We start from the raw sequence: 18,455 nt of genomic DNA, 5'->3' as shown, positions 1-18,455 counted from the left end.
AGACAAGAGTAACAGTATCCACAGGTGCTTGAGTCCTTGGTACAGAATGACATGGCATTTGTATGTAACTGATGCACACTTTCCTAAAATAATTTCTAGATTACTTACAATACCTAACTCAGTGCAAATGCTACATAAATAATTGCTCCACTATATCATGCATGGAATAATAACAAGGAAAAAGCCTGTACCTGCTCAGTACAGCCACAGTCCTTGTAGGCCTAACTATACAATACCCTGCCAGCAGCAACTGCACAGCTTCCTTGATCTGAGGTTGGTTGAATTCATGGATACAGAGGGCTGACTAAACACTCAGGGATGCTTTGAAAGCCCAGAACTTCTTTCAGCTGATCACCCTTTATCTGCTCTCCTCTGCTACTGTACCTCAGAACCTCATCAGAATCAGAACATGCTTTGAAACTACTTTCCAGACTGTTTTTGACAAATGTAGAATGATCACAGTACCTTGCCACCCTGTGCCAAGCAACGGTGATAATAATGACAAAGTTTGCTCTCAGATATTACTAACTACTTCAGTAAGAAGCTTAAACTGGCTAGAAAGCCCTTCAGAGGAAGAGACTTGATACAAAGGGTACAGGAAATAATCTCATCCTCAGATGAGCTCTTTAAGCTCATGCTGAATAAACCCCACATAAAAGAAACTGAGAACAATCAACATATCCCTCCATACTGGCCAGCTCCATGGTCTTCCCTGGACAGAATTAGCCAGAGCACCTGCTAGAGGACACCATGGGCCTCTCCAGTTCCCTCTCCAACTTGGACCCAGCTTGGATTGTCTCATTGTCTATTTGTTACCTTGTGATGCGGAAAAATAGCTATCAGCCTGCTAGTTATCAGATGTGCTGAGTTTATGTTCCCTGAAAATCAAATAATAAATTCCAAAGGACAAAGTAGGTTAAGAGTAGAAAAGGTTTATTGAGAGAAAGCTCCTGAGAGACAGGAGGGGTCCTGAAAGGGATTGCTACAGAGGCCTTTCATCAGGGGTAATTTTATAGCAAAGTCACAATGTGGGAACAACATGGGTCAAACTACCATTAACCTATAGGATAACAAGTATAGTCACTAAGTTGATATTGATCCAATAGAAAAGCAAAGCATGTAGCAAGGGTACATGGCATGCATCATTAACTTTAACTCATCTATAATTTCTAACATAAAAAAGAACGAAGGCAGCCCTGGAAAGGATGAGGCCAGATGTTTTCATCACCCATCTGTGTATGTCATGCCTAGCTGGCCCTACTGGACAGGTGGTGCTAATTACAGTACACAGTGATCTCAAGTTACTGTTTATCTCTTGGGAGTCATACAGGTCTGGCTATTGCATCTCCATCTTGAGGCCTGGCCTTCTTCAGATATGCCTCCAGCACAATTGTGATGTCTTTTCATCTTTTGCACTGACTTCCTTGAGGGTCCAACCCTGTCTGAATGCCTATTAATTTCTATTTAGCTTAGCTGTCTATAATAATCTCATCAGTAGTAGCTGCAGGGGTTATTCCTCCCCATCCTATAGATAAGGAACATTGAGTTAAATAAAAACAAAAAAGTCGAGTGTCTTGCCCTATGTGGTCAATGTTTGTATGATGGTTTGTAACTAGATGTTCCCCCAAAACTTTCAGGGGTGGCTGGACTGGAGTGTGTGATGCTGGGATTAAGGATATGAGGCTGGGATTAAGGGTGCCTCAACCTGGGTGTGAGTGCTACCCACTCTAAGGGCAAGTAGCCTGGATGGAATACAAAGAACAGAAAGAGGGCTGTTCCAGTTGCTCACTGCTTGTTGCCTTCTACCTGCCCTGCTTTGCCATGGGCTGTTTCTCCTCTGTGATGCCCCTCTGCCATGCAACACTGCCTTAGAGCCAGCTGACTATGGACTAAAACCTGTACAAAATGTGAGCTACAACAAACCTTTCCTCCTTTAACTTTGGGTGCCAGGTATTTTGTCTCAGCAATGAAAAAAGTAATGACAGTGATAAATGAATGTAAGCACTAGACTAAGTCCCTCCCTCCTGGCTGGCTGGGGAGATCTGCAATATTCTCATAGACTCTCAAGAGAAGATTGCATGTTCCAAGACACATTTTCATAATAGCTCTCTTGTATGCCCCTGATAAAGTGTATTCCTTTATCTCATCTTCAGGAATAATGTGGGCAAAAATAGAATTACTTTTACAAGTTATTGAATTCTTAAAATTTGCTAGCCTTTATATATACCATAAGGGTAGAAGCTACCATAGTAAAATCTTGGATTGTGAATAACTTGCTCTGTGAGTGTTCCACAAGAGAAACTAACACTTTTAATAAATTTTTACTTGATAAATGAATGATGTCTTGTAATATGAGTAGTGGGTGACACCAAATGATACATGATTACAGTTGAGCTGTTTCTCCCCCACCACCACCACCACCAAAGCATTACAGGTACTTGTCTCCCAACACCAAAAGGTTATGGAGGAGATCTCATCTGCAGAGGAGCAGGAGAAAAAGCTGGAGGAATCCCTCACTTCAAATGAGATTAGAGAAATTTGTAAAATGTGGGAAACCGTGCAAAATTCTGTAGAAAAGCACCACCCAAGTGAGACTGTACAGTGTGAACAGTGAATCTGTCCAAGGAAAGTGCAATGTCACATTTCCAGGAAATCCTCAAAAGGAGGCAAAACCAAGTGTCACTGGATAGGTTTGTAAAAGTTGCACATAAAGAAAAGGATTCCATTGAGCCAATTGACAGCACTGATTCTGCTAGTGATAGTAAAACTCTTCCTACACAATAGCCCTCCTCTCTCTTGTCTCTTTCACATAAGCCACAGAGGTTTTCAAAGGTAACTACAGGCTAATTTGTTTTTCTTTATATTTTGTGTTTTCTTTATTATTTTGTGTTATATTAAAGTATTTTGATCATTTTATATGAATATTTTTGGGTTGGTTATGGAACAAATCATCTGAGTTTCCATTATTTCTTGATGTACAAGTGCTTTGGGTAACAACATGTTTCCAGAACAAATTATGCTCACAAACCAAAGTTCTACTGTACAGTGGACCCCCGAAATGCACAAGGGTTACATTCCTAGAGCACTTGTGAATTGTGAAAAACCATGAATTTCAGATATGGTCAGAAAAATACCTATAAATGCTATGATGGTTCTGCACCATAACTTTTTAGTTCCTGGAGAAAATCCAGCAGTTCAATCTTGTCCTGGAGTGTCTTAAACTTCTTCTGGTGCTTATGTTCATTGCCAGAAGCCTTAGAAGGTGCACGGCATTTTGGTGGCATCTGTGGGCTCTCAGGGCCTTAGGAAGAACAAAACTGAGAACACTCATAGCTACATGCAGTACAGCACCCTGTTATGATGTGGGAATGTTGACTCATCTGCAGAGATGGGTTACAGGGCAGCAGCCAATCAGCACCAAGGAGAACTGAACAACACTCTCAGATTGGCTACTTTCACATCCTCCAAATTCCTCAAAAAAAAAACAATTTTGGAGGATATTTGTGGTCCAAGAAATTGCAGAGGTTTTCCCAAACAATTATTGCTTAGGAAAAATCCATGAACAAGTGAAGCTGCAAACTCTGAACCGTGACATCTCCAGCCTATACTGTATGTACACTTTATAGATGGGGAAGCTGAGTGCTGAAGGAAAAGTGGCCTGTCCAAGTCACATCTCTGTAAGTTTGGACCCAGATCTGCTTGAGTCCATAGCACCCATAGTTGCCCATAGTCCATGTATGAGCCATGCTGCTGCACTCCTCTTGCTTCTGTAGGTGAAACATAACCACACGGCCCGCAAGTGTCCACAGGTCCCCGTCACCCAGATCAAAGGCAGAAGGTTTCTCTGGTTCCAGAACCCCCTGGGCTTCCTCCCAGGGCAGCCACTCCCCTGCCTCCCAACATTGCTATTTTCCCACTAGTCAGCAGATGGCAAGGTGCTTGAGCATGTGTGCTTTCCTCTCCATCAGGACCTGTACAAGAAACCAGTACAGGCATTGATAGGTCTCCCACCACCTCAGCAGCTATTATGTATCGTAGCTGCCCTCTTCCTATGGTGCCTTGCCCCCTCCCCTGTGTGACGTCATGCCAAGATGGCTGCTCCCACCAAAGAACAAACCCTTCTTCCCAGCATGCCCCTGTTCCCGCCTAAAGAATAACCTAATACTGGCTCACCTCCTACCACCTAGTGACATCACCGGCTCCTCCACTCCCTAGTCACTACTTCACTCAACCCCACCTCAGCCCCTACAAACCCCACCCCAGTCTCTATAAAAGACTCTCCCTGCCCCGGCCATATTGTTTTTGTCTCTCCTTTGTTCAGAGACAGCCCGGCAGATCTATTCCCCTAATAAAGGCTTGTTGTGGCCTGGTCTGGTCTTGGTCTTTGGCCCTTTTACCTGACACCCTGAAAGGAGATACTTCTCAGACAGGATGGTAGTCAAAGACAGTTGATATAAAGGGAGTGACATCTGAGCCTCAGTTGGAGTAAAGGAGATGGTGGCTATTAGCTTATGCAGGAGGCCTCACCCCAGCAAGGGGAAGGGGCAGTCTGGTATCACCAGAAAAGAGTAACTTGTTTCAATCCCAGGCTCACCAGTTGCTCACTCATAAGCAGGCAGTTTTGGATAGCTCCTGTGTGACCCCGTGGATGGGAATGATTTGTGATGAAAGCTTTCCCAGGGGATTTGTTAATACTGACCTCTCAGTGCCAGTGTCCACCAAGAAACGGACTCATTGGCCCCTACTCCAACATTTACCATGGTCTCCCAGGGGCCAAGACAGAAGGAGCCCTGGCCTCCTCAGTCTGAATCTTCCTTTCCCCTGGATGTGGGGAGGATAGTACCTTGGCAGAGGCCCTGTGGGACATTCATTTTTCCAGTGCCTTTCCTCCTTGCAGTAGGCACACTGCTTTCTCCCCAGTGCAGGTGTCCTCCCGGCTTTCTAGGCACCTGCCCTGTGGGCTTCCCAGGGATGAGTCCCATGGGGTCCCTTCTGATGTCTGCTGCCAAGATCTTTGCTTGTTTCTTTGCCGACCGCTCAGCCATGGCTGTGGCCCATTTTTGTCTTTCTGAATCCCTACTGTCAAATGCCTTTTGAGCCACTTCCAACAGCTGAGATGTGTTCATTCTCGGAAAGCTTTTTTTTTTTTTTTTGTAATTTTCTCCTAATATCAGGTGCAGACTGAGTAACATAAACCAAATTTATAGCTCCACTGTTCTCCAGAGCAGAGGGGTTGAACGGGGTGTAAGCCCAGAAGGCTTCTCTGAGTCTCTCCAGGAACACACTGGGGGACTCCTCTGGGCCCTGTGTCACTTCAGTGGTTTTGACAGATTTATGGGTTTCTGAACCGCTGCTTGAATCCCATTTAACAAGTTTTGGGGAAAGCTGAGAAAAGCCTGCCTCCCCCCTAAGGAATTTGGATCCCATTCAGGCAGCTCTGAGGGGAACCTTGCTTCAGCAATTCCAGCAATTCGTGGGCCTCCTCTTCTGAGCTCCCCCCCACCCACCCACAAGAGCCTTCTAGCTTCAAACCTCATCCCGTCCCACTCCTCAGCCGTGAGCAGGGTCAATAACAACTGCAGACAGTCATCCCAGGTCAGTAGATGAGTCCTACAGATGGACTCCATCAGGGAAATCAGAACCTGGGGCTTCTCAGGGAATGGTGGATTCTGAATTTTCCAGTTGTAGAGGTCAGAAGTGGAAAAGGGGACATATACCAGGAACAGGCAGGTTCCTGGTCCTGCTCCATGGGGAGGAGGGGCCTCCCTCAAAGGCAAGAGAATCTCTGGACTGCATCTTCCTGAGGTGGTGACCTCTTGCCCTGAGATGCTCTCATATGGGGAGAGAGGTAGCAGGGGAAGTAGAGGAAGAAACAAGGGAGTTGGGGGCAGATGGGTCAGGATGGACAGGAGGGGGTGAGCAGGATTATATGGAGGTGGATGGGGGAGGACTTCCTCAGCATCTGACTGCTGCAGAACCACTTTCAGTCTTTCCGTGAGGGAGAGAACAGCTTCTGGAAACAAGCAACATTGAATAGGCCTTTGCAGCACAAGACTTTAGCCATGGAGGAGGGTGCTGCACTAGAGTAAACCAGGAATCAATGTAAGGGAACTGATCAGGGTGTCCTACTGACTCAGTAACAACCTTCCAAACCACCTGAACCAAGGCAGGGTCCAGGGAGCCCTCAGAGAGCCACCCCACACCAAAAAAGGGCCAGTGAAGCTCACAAAAAGTGTGGAGTTTGTCCTTTGACAATTTCACTCCACAATCATCAGAAAATCCTGAGGAAAAATTTCTAAGCATGCAGACCAGGGGTGTAACAGGTTGTGAAGGTGATAACCCCATGGTAGAGAGACCTAGGACAGGCAGGAGATGCCCAAGAATAGGAGCTGCAAGACCAAATAAAAAGAAAAGAAGATAAAGCAGCATGAGGGAAAAGATATCAAAAGGGTCCCCAGTTAGAGGGACCAGACAGTACATTGACTGGGGGTTAAAGGAAAGGACTAGGACACCTATATCTATGTCAAAGGCTCAGAAGCCACTGATGTTTCCACTGGAAAAGGTGAAGAGGCTCCAAAATGCTTCCTCCTGTAAAGGTCATAGGGTAGTCTCAACTGAAAGGTCAACAAGGGTCCAGGTTTCAAACAGAGGGGGGAAAAATGTCCTTAGAACAACAATGCCACCGATGGTCAGAGGATGTCCTCAAAACTCAGTTTAAGGAGTCAAAAACCCAGGATGGAAAGCACTGATGAACATCAGGCAGGGGCAGCCCAAGATGGAAGTCAATAAAAAGCAGATGAGTGAGAACTGACTGAATTAAATACTCACCTGTGCTCGGCTGCCCGCAGGACACAGGGAAGACAGAAATGTGACAAAAGATATGGACCAGGAGACAAGACGCAAATTTAGGCTGACCACAAAACTGAAAGGCACCTCAGTAATGCCAATTAGTCAGCCTCAGGTCAAGGGAAGAATGCCATGGACATGAGCCCAGAAAATAGAGAATTTGGCCCTGTCAGAGCCAGTGAGGTTTGTCCCAAAATATGACCTGTGAGGCACAGAAAGGGCAGTGTTGGGGAGAATAAGACAGGTGGGAAAGCAGTCAGGAGAGTCCCAGTGCAAGAAGTCAGTTGAAATTTGGAGAAAGAAAGTGTTCAGGGACAGTGAGGGTGTCTGGACATAAAGAAAGAGGGCTTAGGGTTTATGTGGTGCATCCTTGAACAATGCAAGATAGACAAAGGGAAAGGGTGTTCCTCTGTGGGAGGAACCAGTCAGTTGACTGGCCTCAGGCCTCTCAGCCACTTTAAGGACCATCCAGGCTTTAGGATGTATTTATCTCATCAAAAGAGCACCCACTTGGCCTTTCTTAGATGTGTCCATGGAACCACAGTATGACCCCAAACAAGTCCCATGACTCCAAGAGGGAATTCCCCCTTGTCGTGGGACATGGACAGAGCAGTCTATTGCTTCCACTGCTCATTGCCAGTCATCCATTCATTCATTCATTCAGCAATCATTCAGAGGTTAAAGACATTCCAACCCTATCCCCAGGGATTTACCAGATTGGCTGGCTTACAGCCAGACCAGACCAGACCGGGGTGTCACCTCAGTCAGCATCCTGACCTTATGGAGGGGCCTGGGAACACCTTCATCAAGGACTACTGTTCCCCACCAGAATGAGTTGGATCCTTACCAGACCAGATGGGCTTCAGAAAATTTGGAGGGAATCTCAGGTGTCTCTGCAGTCTTTTCAGTGTCAACAGTGAGACTACAGGGCCCTGGAACATCTCAGAGGGTTCCTCCCCTGTAGTTTGCTTCCCCAGATGGGAGGGATCACAGCAAGGCCAGGCCACCTGGTGTGCCATCTTGCTGGGGCCTCCAGCTGTTGTGGACTAGTGAGTTTGGACAATAGAGATGTACCACACTCTGTGCCAAATTCATGCCCATTTATTATAGTTGGCAATTGAGACAGGCTAGCAACCTAGAAAGGTTCCTCAGCAATAGGAAGCAGTTTGATTTCTCCTTTTAAATAATGCTTTCCATGGGGAGGGCTCAGGGTACAGCAAGTGGAATCTTACAGAAGCAAAATCATGCCAGATTAGTGGGGAGTACAAGGAAGTTCCACACACACTAGGTGAGCTACAAAACATCCTGCAACTGCAGCAAGTTTACTGCCAAGCAGGATGTGGGGGTTTTGGGTGCTTTGTTCATGTGCAAGCACTTTGTTCAAGCACAGGTACAAAGTGACATTGAGGCACAACATGGGGTCAGATTGGCCATCACAAGGCGAGCGTCAATGGCAAAGTCAGATTGATTGCAGTTTTCAAGTTATTGAAAGAACAAAAACAGGTTGATATTAAAGAGGCACACAAGCATGTGTGGGCACAACCATGGTGAGCCATGTACCAGAGCACAGGATGCACTGAAAGACATTGGTAGTGCATGGCCCTGCTGAAGAGTGCTATCAGGAAAAGCCAGTGGTTAGCACTGTCCAGGAACAGGAGGGAGACCTTGAGCAGAAAGGGTCTGAGGACAGAAGTCTCCACAAAGGAGCTCATCAGGGTGTTGAGTTTGCCTAAATGCAAGGGAGAGCCTTTGATGAGGTTATAGGGCCATGGGATTGGTGAAGCATCCTGGGGATTCCCGGAAACACCAAGTGAAATAGCAAGAGCTACAAGGTCAGCAAAATGTCACTAGAACCCACTTATGACTTCAGACAAGGTGGCCTGAGGGAGTTCAGGTTATGTATGTGACTCACAATCTCAGGTTTGACTCAAAAACTGACTTTCTGTGGACAGAGGCCAAAGAAAGAGTCTGCCTTTGGGATTATCTATTGTGAACAATTTCTCATAACCATATACAAGGAAGTGGCTATGCACCTTTGCAATGCATTTACCACCACATTACTTATCCTACAAAACCAGGAAGATGTTAAATATTTAATACCTGGCTCCCCCAGACATGTGTATACACACATGCTCATGTGCACATGCACCTGAGATTATTGTAAACAATCTAATATAAATATATGTACATAATTTACATAAAAGAATAAAATATATACTCTGTTGTAATTTCATATAGCCAATCAATTCTCATGAATGCTTTTGTTGCTTTTGCCATACTTTTCTCCATAGCCAACCTGGGCTTGAAATTTACCCTGATTTGGCAAATGAGAGCTTAACAACCAATTCATGAGATTCAGAAAAATTAAACCCATTTGGGAAAATCTGTGAGCTGAAAAAGTAGCTCTTGCAAGTCTTCTGAGCTGGCTACAAACAATCCTATAGGAGGCAAAGGGGGAAGCAGGGCCAGCAAGCAGTGGCAAGAACTGGGATGGGCTTCTGGGTGCAGGGATGATTGAAGCAGAGTTCCTAGACCAGAGTTCTTACCAGTTCAGTTCACTCAAATGAACAGATCTGCAGAATCTCCTAGGTCAGATGTCAAAAGGAGAAAGAGGCAGGGGTTGGGAGAGGGAGAGGGAGAGAGAGAGAATGGAAGAGAGGGAAGGAGGGAGGAATTCTAATTCAGGGGGACTTGCACTTTCCTGTGTCATATTTAACAAACTTGGAAGCCACTGCTCTGTCCTGTTAACAAGTAAAAAGCTACATGCATACACATATACATACATACATATATACATACATACATACATACATACATACATACATACAAACTCTTCTTGGATCTGTCACTGGGAAGCCAGGTCCTAACAGCGTGAGAAATGTGTTTCCTTGGTTCCTTGTGTCTTTGACAACAGAATTCAGACCAAGACACCTCAGCTGCCATACAGAGTATAGGCAAAGTTTACTGAAAAGTGATGGATTTCAGACAGAGAGAATATACCTTTAAGTGTAGGGTGGGCAAGTGGCAAGATGGCAGTTGGGCTGAGTGAAGACTTGGCTACATTAATATGATTAACTGGGTCTTCCAAGAATATCATTTCTTTTCTTCAAGACCATTGTTCTTTTACAAGAAGAATGGGGACCAAGGTGCCAAGTCCTGCAGAACATGCCAAATCATCCCGCTGCAGACAGGCAGGTCTGCCCATGCCCTACCAAGGTCCTGAGTAACGTGGAAAATGCCAAATCACCCCGCTGCAGACAGGCAGCCACCTGGTTCCACACTACAAAGATGCAGAGGACACCAGACCACCAGACCACTGTACTGAGTCCCGCTGCTCCCGGCCCAGAGGTAGGGGCTTCTGAGCTGCTGTCCCACTGCTCCTGGTCCAGAGGAAAGGGGTTTTGGGCCACCTTCTGTCCCACTGTTCCTGGCCCAGAGGAAGGGGCTTCCGGGCCACCATCCCTCCCACCACTCCCAGCCCAGAGGTAGGGGTTTCTGAGCCGCCATCTTACTGCTCCTGGTCCAGAGGAAGGGACTTCCCGGCCACCATCCCTCCTGCTGCTCCCAGCCCACAGGAAAGGGCTTTTGGGTCACCATCCCTATGGCTGCTCCTGGCCCCTGTCCCACCTCTCCCAGCTCAGAGGAGGTAATCTGTGCAGGCGCTAACAGCCCTCCACCCCAGTTGAAATGAGAAAACACATAAATAAGTCTCAAAACCACACTTCCAGATCACCTACAGCAATCCCAAAGGGAATTGAGATGGAACACTCTGATACTCAACCACCTGGACCCACTGAACTGGCAACAAAAGGGGATCTGGAAAAAATGAAATCAGAGATAATTTCTCAGATAACAGGAGAAATTGTGCCCCTAGTGCAAGACATGATTAATAAATCTAGAGAGGAGCTGAGGAACATGATGGAATCCTAACATAAGAGACAAATGGAATCCATAAAACAGATGCAAATAGATTTCCAGGACATGAAAAACTCCACTGAAAGTCTACACAGCAGAATGAACCAATGTGAGGACAGAATTTCAGATATAGAAGATAAGATTGCAATTAGTGACCAGGAAAAGAAAAATTGCTTCAAAATTATAAGGGAACATGAGAAATCAATCCAGCAGCTGCTAGATGATGCAGAGAAGAATAACATAAGGCTGATTGGGCTCAATGAAGAAACAGGGGAGAGTGCAGATGACATAAAAAATCTCTTCACAGAAAGAATGGCAGAAAACTTCCCAAGCAGGGGAAAAGAGCTTGACATACAGATAAGTGAGGCATATAGGACTCGAAATAGCCTTGATCAAAAAAAAAATCTACACATAGGCATATAATTGTTAAGATTCCAGAAACTCAACAGAAGAACAAAGTTCTCCAAGCAGTCAGAGAAAAGAAACAAATCACATACAAAGGAAAGCCCATCAGAATCACAGCAGACTTCTCAACACAAACCATCAAGGCAAGAGGAGCTTGGAGTGACATATTCCAAGCCCTAAAAGAAAACAGCCTCCAACCCAGATTGATGGACCCTGCAAAACTATCTTTCAAAATTGATGGAGAAATAAGATACTTTCATGACAAAGAGCACCTTAGGAACTTCGTGAATACCAAACCAGCACTCCAAAGAATTTTACACAATAGCCTAGGAACAGACATTGAGGATCACAACCCCAGGAAGCAAAGCAGAATGAACTCATCTGGCATGACAAGAAATTAAATGGAAAGGGGGAGAACCCAACAAAAAGAAAAAGTCATGGCAATGACAAGTCAACATGTTTCAGTTATAACCATCAGTGTTAATGGTCTCAATTCACCAATCAAAAGAAACAGACTGGCAGAATGAGTCAAGAAGCAAAATCCAACATATGCTGCATACAAGAAACACACTTAATTCAAAAGGAAACTCATAGACTGAAAGTTAAAGGGTGGAAAACAATACTGCATGCGACAGGAACCCAAAAAAAAGCAGGAGTAGATATCCTCTTTTTAGATCAAGTAGATTTCACACCAACACTGATTAAGAGAGACTAAGAAGGACACTACATCCTTGTAAAGGGAACAATCCAAGAGGAAGAGATGACAATCATAAATATCTATACACCAAACACTAGTGCACCCAACTATATAAAACAAATAATAACAGACATGAAAAGTCATATATGCACTAATACAATTGTAGTGGGGGACCTCAACACCCCACTGTCACAAATAGATAGATAAGCTAGACTAAAAATAAGTAATGAAATACTAGAACTCAATCGAACTCTTGAACAAATGAACTTAACAGATGTTTACAGAGTCTTCCACCCCACAAAATCAGAATACACATTCTTCTCAGCTGCACATGGGTCATTCTCCAAAATAGACCACATACTCACACATAGAATATGTTTAAATAAGTGCAAAGGAATTGAAGTTATCCCCTGTATGTTATCAGACCATAGTGCAATGAAATTGGAGGTCCATAGCAAAAGAAACTCAAAAACTTTCATAAACATGTAGAAATTGAACAACACACTTCTGAATAACCAATGGGTCACAGAGGAAATTAAAGAAGAAATCAGACAGTTCCTTCAATTAAATGACAATGACAATACAACATATTGGAATCCATGGTACACAATGAAAGTAGTCTTACAAGGGAAATTCATAGCAGTGAATAAGCATATTAGGAAAACAGAATGAGCCCAATTAAACAAACTGATGCTGAACCTCAAGCTTGTAGAAAAAGAAGAGCAGGACAAACCCAAAGCTCATACAAGGGAGGAAGTTATAAAGATCAGAGGAGAAATCAATACAATGGAGACTAAGAGAATGATACAAAAAAATCAATGAAGCCAAGAGTTAGTTCTTTAAAAGAATCAACAAAATTGGCAAACCCTTAGCCAACCTTGTCAGAAAAAGGAAAGAAAAGGCCCAAATCCATGCAATTAGGAATGAAAAGGGTGAAATTACAATAGACCCAGCAGAAAGCCAGAGGATCATCAATACCTACTTCCAGAACTTATACGCCAATAAGATGGACAACACAGAAGAAATGGACAGATTCCTAGATACATATGAATTACCAAAGTTGAACAAAGAAGACCTAAAAATTCTGAACAACCCAAAATCAACCAATGAAATTGAAAATGGAATTAAAAACTTATCAACTAAGAAAAGCCCGGGCCCTGATGGCTTCACTGCTGAATTCTATTAGACATTTAGAGAGGAACTGCTGCCACTACTGTTTAAACTCTCCAATGAAATTGAAAGGGAACCAATACTCCCAAATTCATTCCTGGAAGCAAGCATCACCTTGATCCCCAAAGTAGAGAAAGACCCTACTGAAAAAGAGAACTATAGGCCAATCTCACTAATCAACATAGATGCAAAAATCCTTAATAAGATAATGGCAAACAGAATGCAGAAGATCATCAAGAAGATCATACACCCTGATCAAGTGGGATCCATCCCAGGGATCCAGGGATGGTTCAATATATGAAAATCAATCAATGTAATACACTATATCAATAGAGCCAAGGACAAAAACCATATGATTATCTCCATAGACACAGAAAAATCATTTGACAAAATCCAACATGCATTTATGATAAAAACCCTACAAAAAATTGGAATACATGGTCTCTACCTCAAACTGATAGAAGCCATCTATGAAAAACCAACAGCCAATATCAAACTAAATGGTCAAAAACTGAAATCCTTCACACTAAATTCAGGAACAAGTCAAGGATATCCACTATCACCACTCTTGTTCAATATAGTTCTGGAAACATTAGCCAGGGCAATTAGACAAGAGAAAGAAATAAGAGGAATAAAGATAGGTAATGAAGAAGTCAAATTGTCATTATTGGCAGATGACATGATACTCTATATAGAAGACCCCAAGGACTCCACCAAAAGCCTTCTAGACTTAATAACCAAATTCAATCAAGCAGCTGGTTACAAGGTCAACACACAAAAAACAATAGCTTTCCTCTACACGAATGACAGACTCACTGAGAGAGAAATAGGGCAAATAATTCCTTTCACAATAGCATCCAAAAAACTGAAATACCTAGCAATCATTCTAACGAAAGAAATCAAAGACCTCTTCTCTGAAAACTATGGCACTCTGAAAAGAGAGATTGAAAATGATATCAAAAAATGGACAGACATCCCCTGCTCCTGGGTAGGAAGGATCAATATAGTGCAATTGGCCATACTTCCAAAACTGCTATATAGATTTAATGCAATTCCAATTGAGATCCCAGCAGCATACTTCATAGACCTTGAGAAAACAATCCAAAAATTCATTTGGAACCAGAAGAGACCCAGAAGAGCAAAAGCAATTCTAGATAACAGAGACACAGCAGGGGGTATCACAATCCCCAACCTGCAACTATACTACAAAGCTACTGTGATAAAAATAGCATGGTACTGGCAAAGAAACAGACTTGAGGACCAGTGGAACAGATTAGAAGATGCAGAAACAACTCCAGACACACTCAGCCATCTCATCTTTGATAAAGGAGCCAAACACTGTCACTGGAGGAAAGATAGCCTCTTTAATAAATGGTGCTGGAAAAATTGGGCTTCAACTTGCCAAAGATTAAAACTAGATCTGTATCTCTCACCATGCACTAAACTAAAATCAAAATGGATTAAAGATCTAAATATGAAAATAGAAAGTCTGAACCAGTTGGAACACAGGTTTAGGTAGAACCCTTGAAGACATCGGTGTAGGAAAAGATTTTATCAACAAAACCTCAGTTGCCCGTGAACTAGCACAAACAATCAACAAGTGGGATCTCTTCTTATTAAAAGGCTTCTCTGCACAGCAAGAGAAACCACCAGCAGTGTGAAGAGACAACCCACAATGTGGGAAAAAATCTTCACCTGCTCTTCCTCAGACAAAGGTCTACTATCTCGAATCTATAAAGAACTTCAAAAGATCAGACCTCCCAAATTTAATGGCCCAATCCAAAAATGGGCATCTGAAATGAACAGACATTTCTCAGACAAAGAAGTAGAAACAGCAAATAAATACATGAAAAAATGTTCAACATCACTGGTCATTCGAGAGATGCAAATGAAAACAATGCTGAGATTCCACTTCACTCCAGAAAGAATGGCTGCTCTCATGAAATCAACCAACAACAAATGCTGGTGGGGCTGTGGGGAAAGAGGAACCCTGCTCCACTGCTGGTGGGAGTGTAGACTGGTGCAAGCACTGTGGAAATCAGTATGGAGATACCTCAAAGAACTAGGACTGGAAATCCCATTTGACCCCGCTATTCCACTGCTGGGGATCTTCCCCAAAGAATTAAAAGAATCATATCACAGTGATATATGTGCACCCATGTTCACAGCAGCACAGTTTGTAATAGCTAAAACTTGGAAACAGCCCAAATGCCCATCAACTGGAGACTGGATAAAGAAAATGTGGTTCTTTTATAAAATGGAGTACTACTCAGCCATCAAAAATGAGAAATTAGAGACATTTATAGCTAAGTGGATGCACATTGAGGCAATACTCTTAAGTGAAATAAATAGGACACACATGTGTAAATACCAAATAGTTTCTCTGGTGTGAGAAACTGAAAGTGTAAATTAGGACTAAATGTATAATAGGTAATGTGAAATAGGAAGAAAAGGGGCAAAGAGGAAGGAAGTGGGAGGGCTAGGGGAAAGGATAGAAGGGAATGGGATTAATATGAGAAAATGGAAAAATAGGAACAAAATCTTTGTAAATAGGGAGGATTGGAGGGGTTGAAGGGAGGGCTGGGCAAGGGTGAAAAATAAGAACCAAGAGAGACTATGTAAAGGTGCAAATTTCCAATGATGAACGTCATTATATTGTATACCTAAAATGTACCAATGATTAGAATGAATAATCAATAATGCAAAATAGGAAGAAAAGGTCCAAAGGGGTAGGGGTAGTGGGTGGGGCAGGGGAAAGGAAAGAAGGGAAAGGAAAAATGATGAGAAATGGAAAAATGGAAATAAAGTCTTTGTAAATAGGGAAGGGTGGAGGGGGTGAAGGGAGGGCTAGGAATGGGGAAAAAATAAGAACCAAGATGCATTATGTAAAGGTCCAATTCCCAATGAGAAATGTAATTGTGTTGTATACCTACAATGTACCGATAAAAGAATTTAATTTAAAAAAAAAAGAAGAAGAATGGGACTGTTTCTGGCTTACTTTAGCGGGAAGGAGTTTCCTGTTTACTCTCCAGGTGAAATAAACCCCAACCTTATCAGCATGCTCAGAGGAGGTAACGTTCTCTTGGGCTATAGCTGGAAATCACAAGCTAATGATTAAGAAAATGAAGGTAAAAAGGGAAAACATGTCTGTTTTGCTTTTCAAGTAGCCCCCAGGTGTCTATCTCTGGGCCTGCTAATGTCTAACATTTTGCCTAATAGATAATTAGAAGTAAGGTCACTGGGGCAAAAAACTGGAAAGGCAGCCAGGCAAATACAGGCAACCACAATGCCCTGAAGTAGAACAGAATCCTCTCAGGGAACCAGAGAAGAAACCTTGAGCTACAACTGAGGAATTTGCCATTTGATGTGAACTCAAGGCAGAGTTAAAATCTCCAGGAACCAGCCCCGGGGGAAGAGATTTGCAGGTTGTACTTCCTGGGGCTACCAAGCTCTCACAGTTAGTACTACAGAAGAGCCCCTTTGTATTTCCAGCCGAGAAGGGAAGAGGGAGCCATTTTGAAACACCCTAGAGCACTCTATTCTTCTTTACTTTTGTGCTTTCTTCAATACAAAAAAGTATTCACCAGTACCTAACCTGCTGATGTGCTACATGAGCCGAACCTATGTGGGGACAGGGTCTTACCCAGCTGCAGCCCACTGTAGCCATCCTGCCCCACCCTAAAGGGCAGGTAGAGGGGACTGAGAAGGCTTGTACAGTTCCCAGCCCAGACACACAGGCTCACTAAAAACCACATCACAGGACTATAGAACATGTCCCTCTGCCCACATTGTACTGACATAGGATAGAAGAAACAAAGCACAGGTGAAAAGGAAGCAAGAAGATCATAACTAAAAGTTGTACCTTTAACAAGACTACAACCTCCGAGATCCAGTCAAGTCACTCAGGGCAACACTTATCAGCATTCCCTTGCTTAAATTTAGGGTTCCTTTCTTCCATCACATCCAAAATTCCTTCAGGATAATAAAACTTCACAAATTGGCCTATTTGAGAAAGAAGATGTACCTGATCATAGAATAAAGGAACAGATTGGGGGAATTCAAAGAATGCTTAAATTATCGATCTAATAAAAGAAAGATTCTTCCAGGAAAATGGCACGTGGTAAGCAATGACTCAGTATCATATATTTGGAATCCAGACACAAGAAAATAATAGCTTGGGGAACTAAAAAGAGAGAGAAGTAGATCCCTGAGAACCAGGAAGGCTCTGACAAGAATTTAAAACCTACCGAGAAATCGAAGAGACAGAACATAATGTGGAGAGCAAAGGACAGTCTGCACTTTGTCCCAGGCTCCCAGCTTGTGGCTTGTGGGAAAGGGAGACCCTGTCTCCAGAGACACAGGGAAAGCTGGGGATTCTGAAAGCCTTCAGGGAGAAACATGGCAGTGCTGCGGACCAGTGGATCCTGTCAGCTCCAGGGAGAGCACAGGATGTGGCTCCCATATGGGTCCTTCCACAGGCAACAGCTGGTGAGTGACTCCATGCCAAATGCCAAAGTGCACACCGTATCCCTTGGAGAAAGTGCTTGGTTGGATGCCATGCTGGGAAGGGTTAATGTTTGAACCTGGGACTCAGAGTAACTGTGGGATAGCTTGACTCAGGGCTCCCAGTGTTAAATATCTGCAGAGTGGGTGAGAGCCAACCATAGTAGATAGCTGTGGTGAAGCTGGAAAGAGACTGCCTGAGGGTCTTAGCTAAAGTACAAATGAAGTGCACAGGCCCCACCCACAGGGCAGAGGCCAGCTCAGACTAAATTGCTTTGGATTTGAAAATTGCAGCACTGGTGCCCTTGTCCTAACCCTACTGCCTGCTGATGCTGGCATCTAGCACAGATCTGGGGTCTGACTGGCTTCTTTTAACTATTTCTGGACTGAGATACTGCCACAAAATTGTAGATACCAAAGAAAACCAAATCTCAGATACATTCCAAATCTCAGATATATTTTTTCTATTTTTTTAAAATTTTTGTTTATGTTTAGTTTTCTTAGGTTGTTTTTGTTATTTGTTGTTTTTAAGGGGAGGGGTTGCTTTTTTTTTCTTTCCTTTGCTCTTTTCTTCTTCACTAGTTTATTTAGACATGGAAAATTTTCCTTTGCCATTCTGCTTGGCTTCTTAGCTCTTTTTGCTGATCTTTTTTTTTTTCTTCATTTTTTCCTCTCTTCCTTTTAAATTTTTCTCCCTTCAATTTTTTTCTCTCATTTTTACTCCTCTATAATTTTTCTCTTCCTCTTTTTGTTTTATCTTCTATTTCTCGTAAATTTTTCTCCTACTTCTACCTAATTCTATGAATACCCTTCTACTCCCCAATTAGATCCTTTATACTCTTCTCTCTACTTCTTTTCATATAATAGAATTTAAGGTTTCTAAGGTTTCCTTATCCATTCCCCCTTGTCTGCAAAATGC

General features: G+C 43.2%; 1 long non-coding RNA gene across 1 annotated transcript; it reads right to left on the bottom strand.

Annotated features, from left to right (window-relative positions):
- Window positions 1–473: 473 nt before the first annotated feature.
- Window positions 474–17,479, bottom strand: LOC147829700 (uncharacterized). The gene is made up of 3 exons (XR_015448778.1): window positions 17,281–17,479; window positions 16,896–17,035; window positions 474–3,971 (listed from the first exon to the last, which is right to left on the bottom strand). It is a non-coding gene; the product is annotated as an uncharacterized LOC147829700 (long non-coding RNA).
- Window positions 17,480–18,455: the final 976 nt, after the last annotated feature.

The sequence above is a fragment of the Heterocephalus glaber genome, unplaced genomic scaffold (genome assembly GCF_053883595.1).
Source record: "Heterocephalus glaber isolate CG9 unplaced genomic scaffold, H.glaber_assembly_v1.0 deba00000546, whole genome shotgun sequence".
NCBI classification, from domain to species: Eukaryota; Metazoa; Chordata; class Mammalia; order Rodentia; family Bathyergidae; genus Heterocephalus; species Heterocephalus glaber.
Note: the sequence above shows the minus strand (reverse complement) of the source record. Positions and strands in the feature narration are given on the sequence as shown.